The sequence below is a fragment of the Mus caroli genome, unplaced genomic scaffold, assembly GCF_978045245.1.
Source record: "Mus caroli unplaced genomic scaffold, Mus_caroli_1 scaffold_4, whole genome shotgun sequence".
NCBI classification, from domain to species: domain Eukaryota; kingdom Metazoa; phylum Chordata; class Mammalia; order Rodentia; family Muridae; genus Mus; species Mus caroli.
Window position 1 is genome coordinate 59,801,265 of NW_028227259.1, and position 17,664 is coordinate 59,818,928.

Consider the following 17,664-nt stretch of genomic DNA (forward strand, 5'->3'; position numbering starts at 1 on the left):
TAAATCTGTGGTATTTGACTCCCAATTGGATAAGGAAAGTACGTTTATTTATAAGGAATACAACTATTAACCATACTTCACACTTGAGGGAAGGCTCCATCCCCAGGAGTAGTTGTAGGAGAGAAGGAGATAGGTAGAGAGAGAGAGAGAGAGAGAGAGAGAGAGAGAGAGAGAGAGAGAGAGAGAGAGAGAGAGAGAGAGAATGAACATGAAGGTGAATTTGAGTAGGAAGGGAGATAAAGAAAGAACCATAAAGAATGCAGGAAAGTGGTCTGTATAATCAATACATATTTTAATAAAGAGTTGGAGTATCAGTCGGTCATATAAGGTAGAGCAGCATTAAGTTTAGATTCTTCATACTAAAACTATTCTAAATCCTATGCCAAATCAATTATTCAGTAAACTTGGATAATTGAAAATGTATTCACTGCCTATGAATATCTTTGTCAGTGACCTAGTTAAAAGATCTTTCAGTTTTTTTAGTAAACGGGGAAATTGCATTTTCCAGATTGTTTTGCTTTTTATTTTGTCTGATGCCAATTTACCAAAAGTACCTTTCTGATTTAAAAGTCTAATGTTCAGTACTTTGCTCTTAGTTCTCAAACTGTTTATGCAAAAATTTTTAAAAAATGACTCGAGAAACTTATTAAAATTCAATATAAAGCATATATCATTCCATGTTTCTGAAGGCTCTTGATAAAATTTGTTGGAATTAAATATTTTCATTAGATAAAACAAAACTCTCAGGTAAAAATTATGAACTCACATTTTATACATGCAATGGATTGTAGTAAACATGAATGTGCAATTAAAAGTGTGTTGTATATATATGGTATAGCAATACTCCTGACTTAAAATAGAAGTATGTGTGAAAGTAATCATTCAAAAAATATAACCGAAAAATATACTAACACTTTAAACTTCGTAGACTATTAGCAGCTATCTCAGTGATCACTGTAGCCTTCAGAGAGCTGGGGCAGATTCCTGTGACGACCCAGAGTCTCCAGATTATTACACCAATAGGTCACTTGTTCAGTGTAAGCATTGAGCACAAAATGTATTGTGTGGTGTTTACTGAATATGCATTAAATATTTCTAAGTCAAAAATAATAAGTCCAACTCTAATAAATTGAGAATAATCTGTCCATGTAATCCCTAGAAGATTATTGTATAAATAGTTAAATATCTTCACATTTTAAAATCTCCTCTAGTTTTATAAAATAATTATTATTATTCACCAATCATATCAATTTTGATTTTGTCAACATTTTTACAGAATGTGTACAATCAGCTTTTTACTTTATCTTCTCTGACTTGCAGTTTCAATCAAATTTACCTTAAAAATACAATGGCATGTAGTTTTATTTATTTTATTAATATGTAGTCTTTCTTTCTAACACTGCTTTAGATTTTTAGTTTTAATGGAGATAATTTCTAAGTTACTTATGGCTATTTACTTCTAAATTGAGCTATAAATATTTATTTAAACAATTTCATGATATATTATGGGTTTATCCACACTTGCAATTATATATTCTACAGGTACAATTTTTTTATTATTTAATAATAGGTAAATGAATTTTAGCTTTGAAGTTCTCTCTTATATTAAATTATATTATTATTATATTATACTGCTGCACATTTTAGAAGTCCTGTATGAACATATAATTTTCAACCTATATGATATAATTATTTCCTTCCTGGAAAGTAACATACTTTTGTAACACACATATTGAAAAGGAATTGAAGGAAATGCCTAAAACACAATTTTAGTTTTCATTAGTTGTGGTTATTTCTAAGATAATATGCAAACATATCAATATTAAAAGTAATTTTTTTACCAATGATGTATTAGATTTTACAAACATGATGTATCTTTTACTACTTAAATAAAAATACTTCATATTGGTTAGATTTTTGTCAAATTAAAATGTCATAGAATCAATCTGGAATTTCACTTGTAAAATTGCTCTATCAGATTGGACTGCAGACAAGTGTGTGTACCATTTTCATGGTTTGATTTGGGTGGTGAGTCCTGCTGTGGGCGGTTCCACCCATGTGGTGATGTTTCAGAGTTGTATACAAAAGCAAACTAAGAAAGAAAGTAATGGGAAGCAAGCCTGAAACCTTCTTCCATAGACTCCACATTACTTGCTGCCTCTGTGTTCCTGCCCTGACTTTACTTAAGGATGGACTCTATTCAGGGGATGTTCGCTAATATAAACCATTTATTCCCTAGTTGTTTTGGTCATACTATTTTTCACAGCAACAAAAAGAAAGTTAAGACAGTACTCCATTCTACAGACCAACATTGATGTAAAATAGATTAAGTTGCAACAAATAGATATGTTTTAAAAGAGGAAGATGTATGAAACAACACACATTATACCTTAAATAAGGCGTTTATTTGGGTAAATACAAAGATTGATTAGGATTAATGGACCAGTTAAAATCAGCTTGCATTTAAAAGTATAATCTCTTCTTCAACATTCTTATATATGATCTTACAAGATCCACCTTCTAATAATTACAGAATAGTTATTTAAAATACATTCTCGATAAAATTCATTTTTTAAATTATTTTGTGTGTATATGCTTCTCACCCCACCCTGACATATTGTGTGTAGTTGTTGGTCCTTCATCACCAAAGGCAGGATTTTACATGCAACAGGTGCTTACTAAATATTTATCAATTGAATGGATCATAGAATAATTGTCCATTTCTGCTTAATATTGCATTGGCAGTAGTTTTTTCAACCCATATGTAGTTTTCCATATTTTTAATTGTACTCTATATAGTTGTGATTTTCCAAAGTGCACTTCTCCTAGTCTTTGGATTCTAATTTTTCTGCCTAATGCTTCCCAATTTCCCACTAGATGTTTCATATGACATATATTTTATACGTCTCTCTAAATTGGAATCTTTTATAATACTGTTTTCTCAATATATTTCAGAGTATAGAGAGCACAATGAATTGACACATATGAAGCATAACATATAAGGACAAAACTCAAGATGACAACTTGTGTCCAAGAATGCACTACTCGAGATTTCCATGTACATCAGTAGCCCTTTGGTACAAATTGTTATTGAATTAATGAATCCATTCATTTTATGGATGTGACATATATAACAAAGTGTTTAGATGGTATGTCTTGTATTAAGTAGGATTTCTATTGCTTGGATAAATCACCATGGTCAAAGAGCGAGTTGGGGAGGAAAGAGGGTTTATTGGGATTGCATTTGGATATCTCTGCTTGTAGCTGATATCAAGACAGAAACTCAAAAAGGGCAGGAACCTGGATGTTGGAGTTGATACAGAGGGCACATAAGGGTTCTACTTACTAATTTGCTTTCTGTGGCTTGTTTAATCTGCTTATTCATAGAACCTAAGACCATCAGCCCAGGAATGGAACCACCCTCAAAGGGTTGGGCCCTCCTCCATCAACAACTAATTAAGAAAATGCTTCACAGCTGGATATTATGGAAGGATTTTCTCAATTAACTTTCCCTCCTTTCCAATAACTCTAGTTTGCCTATCAAGGTAACACAAGTCTAACTATCCAGCAGGTCTCCACAAAGGCTTAGCTGAAATGAAAATGCAAACTCTATTTATTTTCTTGTGAGCTAAAAAACATAAGCAATGAATATTTTAAGTTTATCACATTAGTATCAAAGTAAAAATCCTGGCGGTTTTCTAAATTAAGTCTAAAAAGAGAAGTTACAGAATCAAGCTAATCTACTTGATATTTAATCTTAATTCATTATTTTAAGACCTTAAATCAGAATAATCATAATCCCATGCCTGCTATGAATATAAACTATTTTATCCAAACCTATATATAATCCATTTCTATCACAATAGTAATAGCAAGATTAATTACATTTCTTTTGTGTATAAAGTTTATCCTGTTTGGGGAGCTTTCATTTTCAAAAGAGCATGTATATACTTTTGGGATTGATCTGACACAACACAAAAAATATTTCCATTATATTTCCTACTGGTATATCAAACAAGTATAATGTAACATCAGTTTCTTAGCACTGGTAAATTGCTTTTTATATTTCCTCTCAAACTTTATCTTCTTAATACCAATTTGAATTTTTTTAAATTATTTTTAATCTTTTTTATAGTCCAGTCATTATCTCCCTCCTGGTCTGCCCTTCAACAGTTCCTTATCCCATTTCTCCTTCCCCAACTCCAATAGAATGTCCTCATCTCCCACCATATACCCTAGGGCCTCATGTCTCTCCAGGGTTAAGTGTGTGTCTTCTCACTGCCAGACCAGGCAGTCCTCTGCTATATATGTGCTGTGGGCCTCATATCAGCTAATGGATGCTGCCAGGGTGGTGGCTCAGTGTCTGTGAGTTCTCAGGAATTCAGGTTAGTTGAGAGTGCTGGTCTTTCTGTGGGATTACCCTCCTCCTAAGCTTCTTCCAACATATCCCTAATTCAACCACAGGTGTCCCAGGCTTCTGTCCATTGGTTTGGTGTAAATATTTGCATCTGACTCTTTCAGCTGTTTGTTGGTCTGTGAATTGTATCTTGGGTCTTTCAAGCTTTGGGGCTAATATCCACTTATCAGTAAGTGCATACCATCTGTGTTCTTTTGTGGTTGGATTACCTCTCGCATAACAATTTTATAACATATAAGGTACACATATGTGTATCCAAAATGTGGATGCTTTAGTCTTTAGAATGTGGACCAAAATACTCACAGGAGGTAGAGAGTTGGAGGGATTTAGGAGGAAGAGAAGATTGGGAGGGGAAAAAGGGGGATGAAGAATTAGGTATGAGAGGAGACAAGGATGATATACCGAGGATCAGGAATTTGAACAGAGATGTGTAGAAATGGAAGATGGGGAGCTAGGGATAGCTTCCAGCAAGTCCTAGATGCCAGGATAGCAAGAGGCTCCCAGGACCCAACAGGGATGAGATTAACTGAAATGTCCAACAAAGGGGAAGGGATAATGTGAAGAAATCATATCCAGAGGGTATGCAAATACCCTGGTTGGGAGATGGGCCATCCTTTCATCTCCAAATTCTTTTTTTTTTTTTTTGGTTAATTCTTAACCCAGAAGTGTATTTGCTATCTAAAGGAAACACAGGGACAAAGTGTGGAACAGAGACTGAAGGAAAGGCCATCCAGAGACTGCCCCACCTGGGGATCCATCCCATATACAGAACCCAAACCCAAACACTACTGAGAATACCAAGAAGTGCTTGCTGGCAGTATTTTGTTATAGCTGTCTCCTGACAGACTCTGCTAGAGCCTGACAAATACAGAGGCAGATGCTTGCAACCAACCTTTTGACTTAGCACAGGGTCCCCAATGGAGGAGCTAGAGAAAGGACTGAAGGAGTGCAAAGGGTTTGCAACCCCATGGGAAGAATAGCAATATCAACCAACCAGACCACCCAGAGCCCCAGGGACCAAACCACCAACCAAAGAGTACTCATGGCTCCAGCAATGTATGTAGCAGAGGATGGCATTGTCTGGCATCAATAGGAGGAGAGACCCTTGGGCCTGGGAAGACTCAATTACCCAGTATAGGGTAATAGAGCAGTGAGGTGTGAGTGAGTTGATGGGAGGGTGAGCTTCCTCATAGAAGCAGAGAGAGGGAAGATGGGAGAGGAGGGACCCAAGAGGGAAACTGGCAAGGAGGATAACATTTGAAATGTGGATACATAAAATATCCAATAAAACAAGAAATGATAATCAATAAATATTTGCAACAGCATTGGGAAAAATGAATCCATCTCTTCTCACCTCTTCAACAGAATTTATTGTCATTATTTTCTTTGTGACAGCCATTTGGACTGAATCTGCACTAGAATGAATGGATTTTGAGCATTATTAAATATTATATATTTTATTTATTACATCCCAAATATTGCCCATTGTTTCAGGCCTCCCATTGAAGAGTTCTTCCTATCCAGCAGGCTCCTCTGAGAGGGTGCTCCACACCCCGGATGCTTGTCCCTGGAGCATAAAGTATTTCCAGGATTAGGCCCAACTTCTTCCACTCCCTTCCTCTGCTACATATGTGCCAGGGTCCTTAGATCAGCCCATGTATGCTCTTTGGTTGGTGGCTCAGATTCTGGGAATTTCCTAGGGTCCAGGTTAGTTGATATTGTTGGTTTTCCTATGGGATTGTCACCCTCTTCAATTCTTCATTTCTTCCTTGAACTCTTCCATAGGGGCCCCTGACCTCAGTACAATGCTTGGCTGCAGGTATCTGGATTGGTCTTGGTCAGCTGCTGGGAGAATTTCTCAGAGTTTTTATTTTGGTTTCTACATATCAGGCTCTGGATTATTGTAATTCTAGATGTGGTTATATGATCCAATATTAATTATCTGGGTTATTCAGTACTTGATTGTTGTTACTCTCTCTGTATCTTATTAGTATGTTTCTATTTGTTTCTAGGTATTGGGAGTCTACACTCAGGAATGGAGAAGGGCCATAGAGGCCAGGGTCATTGCATGAATCCACAGGAGGGCAGAAACCTATGTCTGACACAAGTATCTTTGCAATTCACAGGAAATGAAAAAAGGGGATACAGATCCAGTAAGTTTTCTCTACAGGCCTGGCAATGAGATTAGAGAATAGAAATTGCAAAATTTATAGGAAAATACAGATCACCTATCTGATTCCCAGGCTGTCATGGCCAGAATATTTCCAGGGAGAGGCTAGCTCAAATATTAGTGGCTGAAACTGAAAGATAAAGAATGAGGAAGAAAGGCCGTAGGATCTGCTTAGTCTTCTGGGGATGGAGCCAGAGAGGAAGCTGGGGCCACATCAGGAGGTCTGCTTCCAACCTGGTGGTAAGTCTGAGGAATAGGAATTGGAGGATGGACAGAGAGTAGTAATTGGCCAGTGCGGCCATAATGTTTCCAGGGAGGGTTTGTCTTAGGTGTTCAGTATGTATTTGAAAGACATTATGTTAAATATTTAATGAAAACAAACATTATGTAAAAGCTAAGAAAAGCTATTTATTACCTAATGCACAGATGGTGTGTTAGCCTTTTTTTCCCTGTGAAAAACTATTTGAATGGAATAACTGGAAGGTAGAATGGTTCACTTGGGCTCATAGTTTACTATGTTTCTAAATGTTATCATTTGGTCACTTGTATATGCTGTGCTGATGAAGAAGAGAAGGGCAGAAAGGGCACAGTGAGGGGAACAGATGATTACCAAATGAATGGCTTTCCTATGGCAGGAAGGAAGTGTTCATAGAAAGACACCAAAGAGATCAAAAGTATCCCTCCTATATCTGCTTCCTCTGGCAAGACCCAATTTCCACAGTATAATACTTCCTAGTAATTAATTTGCACTTTATACACATCAGTAGATCAAACCATTGATTATGTCAGAGTTCTTATTTAATTTCTATGACCCTCACAGACACTTAGAGGTATGCTTTATTTATTTTCTATGTACCTCATTGTAATGGTTGTGCCATTAAACTGGCAACTAGAATAGAATATCTTAAGAGGAACAGTTACAATTTTATTAGTAATTCAGATAGGACGTGCTAACACTAGTCAGTTTGAATGGCATGGGAGAAAATGTCCAACAAATAGCCCCAGGAACTTTCTCTTAGCTGTGCAGATATGAGTCAACTGAATATCTACTATAAATTATTTCCAAAAGATATAATTTTAAAAACAGATTTTTGGAATATGGTTATATATTTTATTATTATTGTACAAAATGGAGTAAAATACAGAATTATAGCATACATCAAACATTTTATTGAGGGATGGTATAGTTCAATGATTGTATATTTTAAAAGTATATAGTTTTAGGGTAATAAAACATGGGAGGAAAAGGCTTCAAGATATCCAGTAATATGAACATGACGCTTTAAGATATTGTTATTGCCTAAGTTAGTATATGAATTCTATTGTAATCCCTGTAGAGTATGTTTCACAAACATGAGAATGAGCAATCACTGTCTATGTGGTATGGTTCTCAATAAGGATTCTGTAGTCCATAGCAGGACTGGCAGCCTGTGTAGTTCATTTCCATAGAGAACAGGTGTGTATGAAACTTTTGAATTGGTAGATAAATATAAACGCTAATTAGAAGGATGGATTATATTTGTTTGGTAAACACGTTGAACTTATTCAATAACAAAGCAGGGAACTCTAGGGTTTTTTCCCTGAAATTATTGACTTAAAGTTTTCATAAAATAATTGAAGCCTCTACACTTGACTTATTTCATTCCAGGTGGCTTCCCAAACATGCATATACGCTAAGATTATTTCACTGTGTTATGAATTGTTACTGATATTTTTGTAGTTGATGAAATGGAAATCAGAAAAAAAAAGTGTTTAAATTTTAGGTGATTTTGATTGGGCATTTGTAACAAAATTAGTCAGTAACTTAAAAGAATCCTTAACTTCTATGAGGCTATATAAATTAAACTTTATAGGGTGCAATTATAATACAGGTTTGGGAGGTTGTTGGGATCTATTAACTATTAATGCATTAAAATATAAAGCATGGACATAGACAGTAAAACATAAGCTCAAAGAACATGCAATGATTTTTTTTTTCAGATTCCAACAACAAAACAAAAAGTAAACACACCAAACAGCAAACCAAGAAACATACAGAAAGAGAAATTGGCCACAGAGAAGAATCCTGAAAGAAACAGAAAATTACATGACCAGTTCAGTTCAGTAATTGAAGTACAAGATGATGCTGAAGTGTTTCATGAGAGCATGAGTCATGAATGTTGAAGAAAATAGAGAAGACATTACTAAATGTGGGTAAAATAACTACACTGCATCCAAACCCAAACCACGAAACCAGACAGCTAAACTGTAACCCATAACTCTCAAGGTTTTAAGCTACAACCATTGTGAAGTGCTTTAATATACGCTTACAATACTTTTCATGATTTGATTCAGTTTATCTAACTTCAGCACTGTAAAAATCATGGACATGTCCACTTCATTTTGGGGGTCCACAAAAATAGTAATAGTGGTGAATGAATAGCTCAGAAAACATTTCGATTAGAGTCTTAGATACAAGCAGAGAGAACATGATTCAAGCAAGAAGAGAATCTAGTCTTTACACTGGTATTTCTTCTTTATTTTTACATAGATTTTATTTTGTATATTATATTATTATTGTACATTTTATTATTTTTAATAGTGTTTAAATCCATGAACACTTAAATTTCAGGAATCTAGTGGCTTTATATAATTTATAATGTCCAGACTTCCTTTTAGCTGAAGGAAGAAAGTTATTGATTGAATTTTTCTCTGTAAAGTAACAGAAAAAAAAAGAAACAAAGAAAAATCGCACCGAAATGCAAAATTTAAAATACTTATTTTATTTATACTTATAGATATATTCTGCTCTGAAGAAATAGATTCAGCTGGCTTACATTTCATTTTGTACACCTAGTTAATATTTCTTTTTGATATGAATCAAATATCAGTTCAGTTACATTAACTCTATGAGATGAAAATAATAGTAACTAGTATCTAAATTATATAATAACAGAGCCCATAGGATGAAAAAAAATCTATGAATTTAACAAGCACATGTGAATTCACTTTTGCTTATTAAATTGTATACCAACTGTCAGCATGCTCTGATGTCATAAAACTTCGATTATTGCTTACATTTGGAAAATTAAATGTACTTGGATGAGTTAAACAACCTTACCAATTAAAATTGTTGAGCAGAAAATGTATACTGCTTGATAAGATATGATTTCTGCAGAAAATATTCTTAGCATATTAACTATACTTATTTAAGTCTCTGGAGAGTTAGAATAGCCTGAATCCCATTGACATAAAAACTAACAAGTATATTGACATTTTATAATTTTTTTGGTTATTTTATTTATTTACATTTCAAATGTTATCTCCCTTCCAGGACTTCCCTCCACAACCCCCACCCCATCTCCTCTCTTCTTTGTCTCTAAGAGGTTGCTACTTCACACACCTACCCACTCCTGCCTCACCGCTCTAGTATCACCCTATGCTGGGGCATCAAGTCTCCACAGGACTAAGGACCTCCCATCCCACTGATGGTAGATAAGGCCATCCTCTGCTACAGTTGTAGCTGGAGCCATGAACCCATCCATGTATACCCAACAAAGGGGAGATAGAACCTGCACAGCCCCCAGTAGAGGATGGGGCCATCCACTCATCTCAAAAATTTTAACCAAGAATTGTTCCTCTCCAAAGGAAAAGCAGGGGCAAAAAGTGGAGCAGAGACTGAAGGAAAGGCCACCCAGAGACTGCCCCAACTAGGGATCCATTTCATCTGCAGACACTAACCCACAACAGTATTGCTGATGCAACAAAGTGCTTGCTGACAGGAGCCTTGATATAGCTTTCACCAGAGAGACTCTGCCAGCATCTAACTAATATCAGATACTCAGAGCTAACTATAAGACTGAGCCTGGGGACTCCAATAGAAGAGTTACCATACTGAAGGAGCAGAAGGAGACTGCAACCCCATAGGAAGAACAACAATATCAACCAACCAGACCCCCCCAGAGCTCACTGATACTGACATTTTTTTTAAAAAAATATTTATATCTTTTTCTCTTCATCTACATAATTCAATCTTTGGTTTTCCATAACAAAGTACAATATTTTCTGAGCTGATTCTCAAAGTTACACATATTTGTTAATCCTTCTGAAATCTCTCTCTCTCTCTTATGCTTTCCAATGTTTTGTGCTTACTTTATCAGTTCTGAGTACCTGACTTCCTATTAGGCAAAGTATACCTTTTCCTACGTATAATATTTAAGGAACATTGAAGTCCCCTTTCTCAGGTGAGAAACTGCTTAAAATTATAATGACAGAGAAATAACCCAGAGACCAGAGAAAAGATGGGAAAGACAAAATTTACTTTCACCATTTCTTTGTGGGCTGAATATTGATCTGTCTGGTTCTTTTCATAGAAGATACAATGTGTATTTATGAAAATACACCTTGTACACTTACCCTGTTTTCAAATACATATTATCTGCTGGAGACAGAGATGAACCTAAATCATCAAAGTGAAGATGAGGAAGAGAAGATGGAGAAGATGAAAGAAGAGGGAAATTTGATTATTTCTTCTAAATTCTCTATTTAAAATCTACCTTAGAAGTATTTTACCTCAAAGCAGTACATGACTAGGGGATTTTGTCATCAGCACCTACCTCCTTGCATGTTTTAATAAATAAAATGAAAATACTGAGTAAACAGTTGCTGATATGCCTGAATATCTGTTTTCTTGTGAGATCCATCATTGCATGATCAAACTTGGAAAATGCTTTTAGGTGAAAAAAAAATTGGATATCACTCACACCATGAAACACTGTTGAGATAAAATGGGGACATATTCAAGAGGTGCCTTGGTCTTCATTCATTTCACAACCTTATCTCCTTCTTAGTTGCTTGTATGTAACTACAGCCTGATTTGTTGTTCCTAGTCTCACAACAGTTTCATTTACAGTGCCTGTTATACATAAAAGAAAAGTTATTGTTAGTGCTAGGTAAAATTCTCCTTAAGGATCTTTATCCTTAAACATATGGGCCCACCATCATTGACCACCAGGCAGATCTGACCAGTATGTTTCTTGATTTGTAAATTCTTACTGGGGCATTAAAAGTCAGATCAGACAACATACATAAAGTTAGGTAGTAGTAATGTTCCTTGAATATTAGAAGAGTCTCTATTACTGCAAATAAGCTCCTCTATTTTATAAAGATGAGTTGAACTTTGACCTTCTTCCTTGAGTTCATTGTATTCTAAGCAGCTTTTATTTTTGCAAATTGATTAATAATAATAATAAAATAATATTTTACTCCAGGGAAAACATTGAGAAACATTTTGATAAGGAAACTAATTAAGTTTGGGAATATAATTGATGGGTTTTTATGTATAGGTTAATAAATACATGTGTATGTTTATCTTTTGTTGCTTAAGAAATTGATCATTTCACATTCCTTCAGTAATGACCATAGCGTTTTTAAAAGCATCAGATCTTGAAATACTGGATGAATACTTTGTAACTGTGGTCTCTATTTTACATCCTTCATGTGTTTAAGTTACTTCCAATAAATATTACATTGTCAAGAAATTGCCTCAATAAGTCAAGGTTAGTTGATAATTGTCTACTTGATTCTATAATACATGCAATTTCTTTTACTTACATTCCATAAGATATCAGTATTTTAAATCTTTAGTATCAGTGAAATTACCTGTAAGTTTTATAATTATTGAAATTTCACTAGGATTTTACTAAATAGACAATGTAAACTGCATGGTGTCGCATACTCTGGACCCAGAGGCAGATGGATTTCTGTTTAAGTTCAGCCTTGTGTATATAATTCATCTCAGACTAGTCAATGAAACACAGTGAGCTAAAATATATGTTTCAGACATAACTATTTCAGAAAATGGAGCCAAAATGTGTTTGAATAAAATTCCTTTGCCAAACTTTCTCACTTATAACTGCACATATCTATAATAATAGTTTATTTATTATAGATATTTGGTAAATTGCCATTATTCAAATATTCATAGAATTTCTTTGCATCACTCATTTAAATGCATTTTCCAAAGCAAAGATGGTTCATTTTTATCACTTCCAATCAGTAATGATTAACAAGGTCAAAAGTGATTAGAAAGTAAGAAAGGGCCTATTTTTAACAAAGGGCCTTGCAAGGTGAGCTGTGTGGAAGGTTCTATTGATGACTATATTTGTACTAATACTCTAAATAATATTCAGGTTTACATCTCCATAGATGTACTATCATTTATTGCATATTAATATTTTCCCCAATTAACAACACACACACTCACATACACCAACACACACATACATACAAACACACACACACATATATGTATATATATATATTAGAATTTAAATATACTAAACAAATAAACAAGACTAAATGCACCTTCCTTCTTTATAAGAAGATTACTTTATGATTATTCCCTTGCAAACAAAATAAAAAAACAAAAAAACAAAAAACCCTACACATTTGAGGAAACAAGTATTTATCCTATGAGTTCAATATCCAATTTTAACTAAGGCAATTTATAACAAAACCTGTTCTCCAAATCAATAGCTAATTGGTTTATTTGTCAAATTCTGTGATATCATGAGCAATTTTAAGAAAGTAATTGAATTATTCCGTAACTTCACATTATTTGTATGAGGTATAGGTTTCATGATATAAATTCATACAGTTTTAGGCATATGTCATATTAATGTCTTGCTTGTGTTTATGTACTACCCATCAAGAAAAAATTACAATGATTTTCTAAACTTAAGGATGGTAATTTCTTCCTTCCAGTTTTTCAAACATTGATAAGACCTTCAACAGTTTGCATTAGATAATCTACTTTGTCTATTTGATTTCAATTTAGAATTACTATAAAAACTTATTTTTTTGGTGTGTCTAAGGTGGTGCTTCCAACCCTATAGGTGGAACAACAATATGAACTAACCAGTACCCCCAGAGCTCGTATCTCTAGCTGCATATGTAACAGAATATGGCCTAGTCGGCCATCACTGGGAAGAGAGGCTCCTCGGTATTGCAAACTTTATATGCCCCAGTTCAGGGGAATGCCAGGGCCAAGAAGCGGGAGTGCGTGGGTAGGGGAGCAGGATGGGGTGAGGGTATAGGGAACTTTCGGGATAGCATTTGAAACGTATATAAAGAAAATATCTAATAAAAAATCAGAAAAAGGTAGGAAACATTAAATGTATGAGGCACCATTTTATAGGCTGAGTTTCAGGAGGTTGTGAATTTAGCGCAAGCATTCAGCTCTCTGTCTCCTTCATGATTTCAGTTAGAACAATGACCTCCTGTTCCTTTCATAAAGAACTGAATTGTTTAGGACTGAAGACTTCAATATTACTTATATTGCAATTACTTATAAAGTGTCATGAGTGTCTCCATTCACATCTTCTGTTTTTACAAGCAAGTTCTCTGATGAACAATAAGAATAACACTAATCTATGGGTATAAGAATCAGTATTTGACAAGTAGTTCAATAAAGTATCCATTTATCAGGACCATAATAGTAGATTTTCCACAAGCATCTAAGAGAACTCCCTAGACAAGAGAATTTGACAAGGTTTACAGTATTTACAGAATTTACTGACTAGTTTCCTCTTGAGGAAGGAGTGGGCCTCAGTCCTATCATATGTTGATTAGTTGGCACTAACACAATCATGCAGTTATGGAACAAGAAGGCAGATCATGCCTAGCAGATTAGTATTGTAGCTTACAGCATTTTCAGCTGAGTGAGATAGCTAATAACATTCTTCTCCAAGAAGTCTCCATAGTGTCTACTGACACTTTGAAATTTTGACAACAGAGAAAAACCAAGGCAGGAGTTGGATTTCTCAAGAATAAGAATTATTTTATATAAATAGGTAGGAGACAAAAGAAAGTAGCGAGAGAAAAGGATTGAAATTCACTGTGTAGATATTATAAAATTTCAAAGAATAAAATAAATGTAAAAGGGAAGGATAAATAAGTAAATTAATAACCTCTATAAAAAGGAAACTGGAGATATACTCTGAGATAACACAAACTATTCATCCTTCTGATTTTTGTAAGCCTTTTATTTATTATTATTATCATTAGTTAGCAGTAGCAATAAAAGTGCCTAGCAGAACACCCTTATATTGCAGTCAGAGATGAGTTTACTTATTTGTAGTTTTTGGTGCTTTCCATCGTATAAAATACATTGTATAGAAAAGTGATTATTTTACTAATTTTTCCATTATTTTTTCCTGAGGGATTATACTGATTTGTACAATAGTGCTTTGTTTTTATGCATTGGCATTTCCTTAAATGTTTTCTTTGAAAATCTACTTCAGAAGATAATATTTTTAATGCAGTGCTGTGTTCATAGAACAAAATGACAATTACTTTGAACCTCATTGACTCTATTTTATCATCTCAGAATCTTCATTTTTATCACTGTGTTTGAGCTCGGGTCTATTTGCTGTAATTGGTAAACCTATAATCCAAAATTTTCGCTAAATAGCTTATGTCTTCAGTATGTCTCATATGTATAGAACTACCAATTTCCCGGGCATGGTGGTGCACACCTTTAATCCCAGCACTCTGGAGGCAGAGGCAGGCAGATTTCTGAGTTCGAGGACAGCCTGGTCTACAAAGTGAGTTCCAGGACAGCCAGGGCTATACAGAGGAACCCTGTCTCAAAAAAAACCAAAACCAAAACAACAACAACAACAAAAAAAAACACTACCAATTTCAAATGATATAATTCGCATATATACATATATATGCGTATGTGTGTATATATGCGTATGTACGCATATATACATATTTAATATATATATAGCTTAGTGTCACTGCCTAAAACCTGCCTACTCATTTCTAGTCCATTTGTCTCAAACAATTCCATGAGAACTTCTGATCTTCTAAGTGACTCTAAGTTTTTCCTTTTTCACAGACATGTGTTTAGAATATGTGTATAGCCTACTCAAACCGAAATCTCTAAATAAGAACTATAGAATGAGTTCCTATTTCATAGATGGGGCCTCCTTTAATTTTATTACTAAATAATATTGTTGATTAAAAACCAGTATGGTTTGTTATCTACTCATTTGATAGAGAACAGCTTTTTGGTTTTCAATGTTTGCAATTATGATAAAGCTGCTATAGGATTTGTGTGCACATGTTAGTGTAAAAGTAGTTCAACAAGTGTATACTGATACATAAGAGAAACTGTATCTGATATTACATCACTTCCTTGGCCAAAATCTCCTTCTAAGTATCTGCAATATTGTGTGAAATCAGAAGTGATGGGTAGGAGTTTCTGGTAGTCTGTTTTATCATGGGTGTTTATTGCTGCTAGTTGTTGAGTCGTTGTTATTCTTATAGATATACGATGGTCTATAATTGTTGGCTGTGTTCTTCTTATGGGTACGTTTTGCTTGTTTGCTGCTTTCTGCAGTGAGGCTCATCATGGAGCCAAGGCTGCCCTCCAAAACACAGCAATATGCACTCCAACACTCGGCATTCTCTCATTTTCTTTCAAACTTGACGTCCTGTGACAAATGATGTAGAAAAAGTTTCTGTAATATTATGATTTCTTTTTTTCCCATTGCCTAGATGTCAATTTAATTATATGTTGAAGTTCTACAATTATTTTGGCTTTTGGGAATCTTTCTTCCCCCTTTTTCTTTTCTTTTCTTTTCTTATCTTTTCTTTTCTCTTTCTTTCTTTCTGTTTTATATTTATTTATTCATTTTTTTTTGTTTTAATTAGTTAATTTATTTTTTACACTCCATATTTTATTCCTCCCATCTACCCTCCTACTGTTCAACATCCCATACCACCACCCCACCTCCTGTCTCCACATGGTGATATGCACCCCCCACCCTACCTGACCACTAAATTCTTTCCCTGTCTCCAAGAGGCCTCCAGTCTCTGGAGGGTTAGGCACATCAACTCTGAATGAACACAGAATCTGCAGTCCTCTGCTGTATGTGTGTTGGGGGCCTTGTATCAGCTGGTGTATGCTGCCTGTTTGGTGGTTTGAGAGATCTCAAAGGCCCAGATTAATTGAGACTGCTGGTCCTCCTACAGGGTCACCCTCCTCTTCAGCTTCTTTCAGCCTTTCCCTAATTCCACAACAGGGGTCAAGTGCTTCTGACCATTGGTTGTGTGCAAATATCTTCATCTGACTCTTTCAGCTGCTTATTGGGTTTTCCAGAGGTCAGTCATTCTGGTCCATTTTGTGAGTGCTCCAAAGCCTCAGTAATAGTGTCAGGTCTTGGGTCCTCCCCTTGGCCTGGATCCCATTTTGGGCCTGTCTCTGGACCTTCTTTTCCTCAGGCTCCTCTCTATTTCCATCTCTACATTTCCTAAATCAGGAACAATTATGGGACATAGTTGTGATTGTGGGATGGCACCTGCTCCCTCACAGAAGAACAAGATGACCCTGTCTTTCTGCTGGAGGTGGTTTCTATAAGTTTCCTCTCCACAATGTAGGCCATTTCATCTAATATCTCTCGTTGTGTCCTGAGAGTCTCTCTCAAGAAGATCTCTGAAGAAGGAGAGATCTCCCATACACATGGATGAACAGACTAACATAGTAAAAATGGACATTCTACCAAAGACAATCTACAGAATCAATGCAATCTATCAAAATCTCAACACATATCTTCAAAGATATGGAAAGAGCAATTCTCAAATTCATTTGAAAGGCAAAAAAAAAAAAAAACCACAATAGCAAAAACAATTCTTAACTATAAAGCAATCCCACTGAAATCTGGGACAAGACAAGGATCCCCACTCACCCTATATCTATTCAATATAGTACTTGAAGTGTTAGCTAGAACAATAAGACAACAAAAAGAGAAGAAGGGGATATCAATTATTAAAGAAATAAATGTATCACTATTTGCAGGTGATACGATAATATACATAAGCAATCCAAATAATTCTACCAGAGAACTTCTCTAGTTTATAAACAACTTCAGCAAAGTGAGTGGCCAGATATAAAATTAACTCAAATAAATCAGTAGCCTTCCTTTTTTTGTATGTTTTCTTCATTTACATTTCCAGTGCTATCCCAAAAGTCCCCCATACCCTCCAGCACCCACTCCCCTACCCACCCACTCCCACTTCTTGGCCCTGG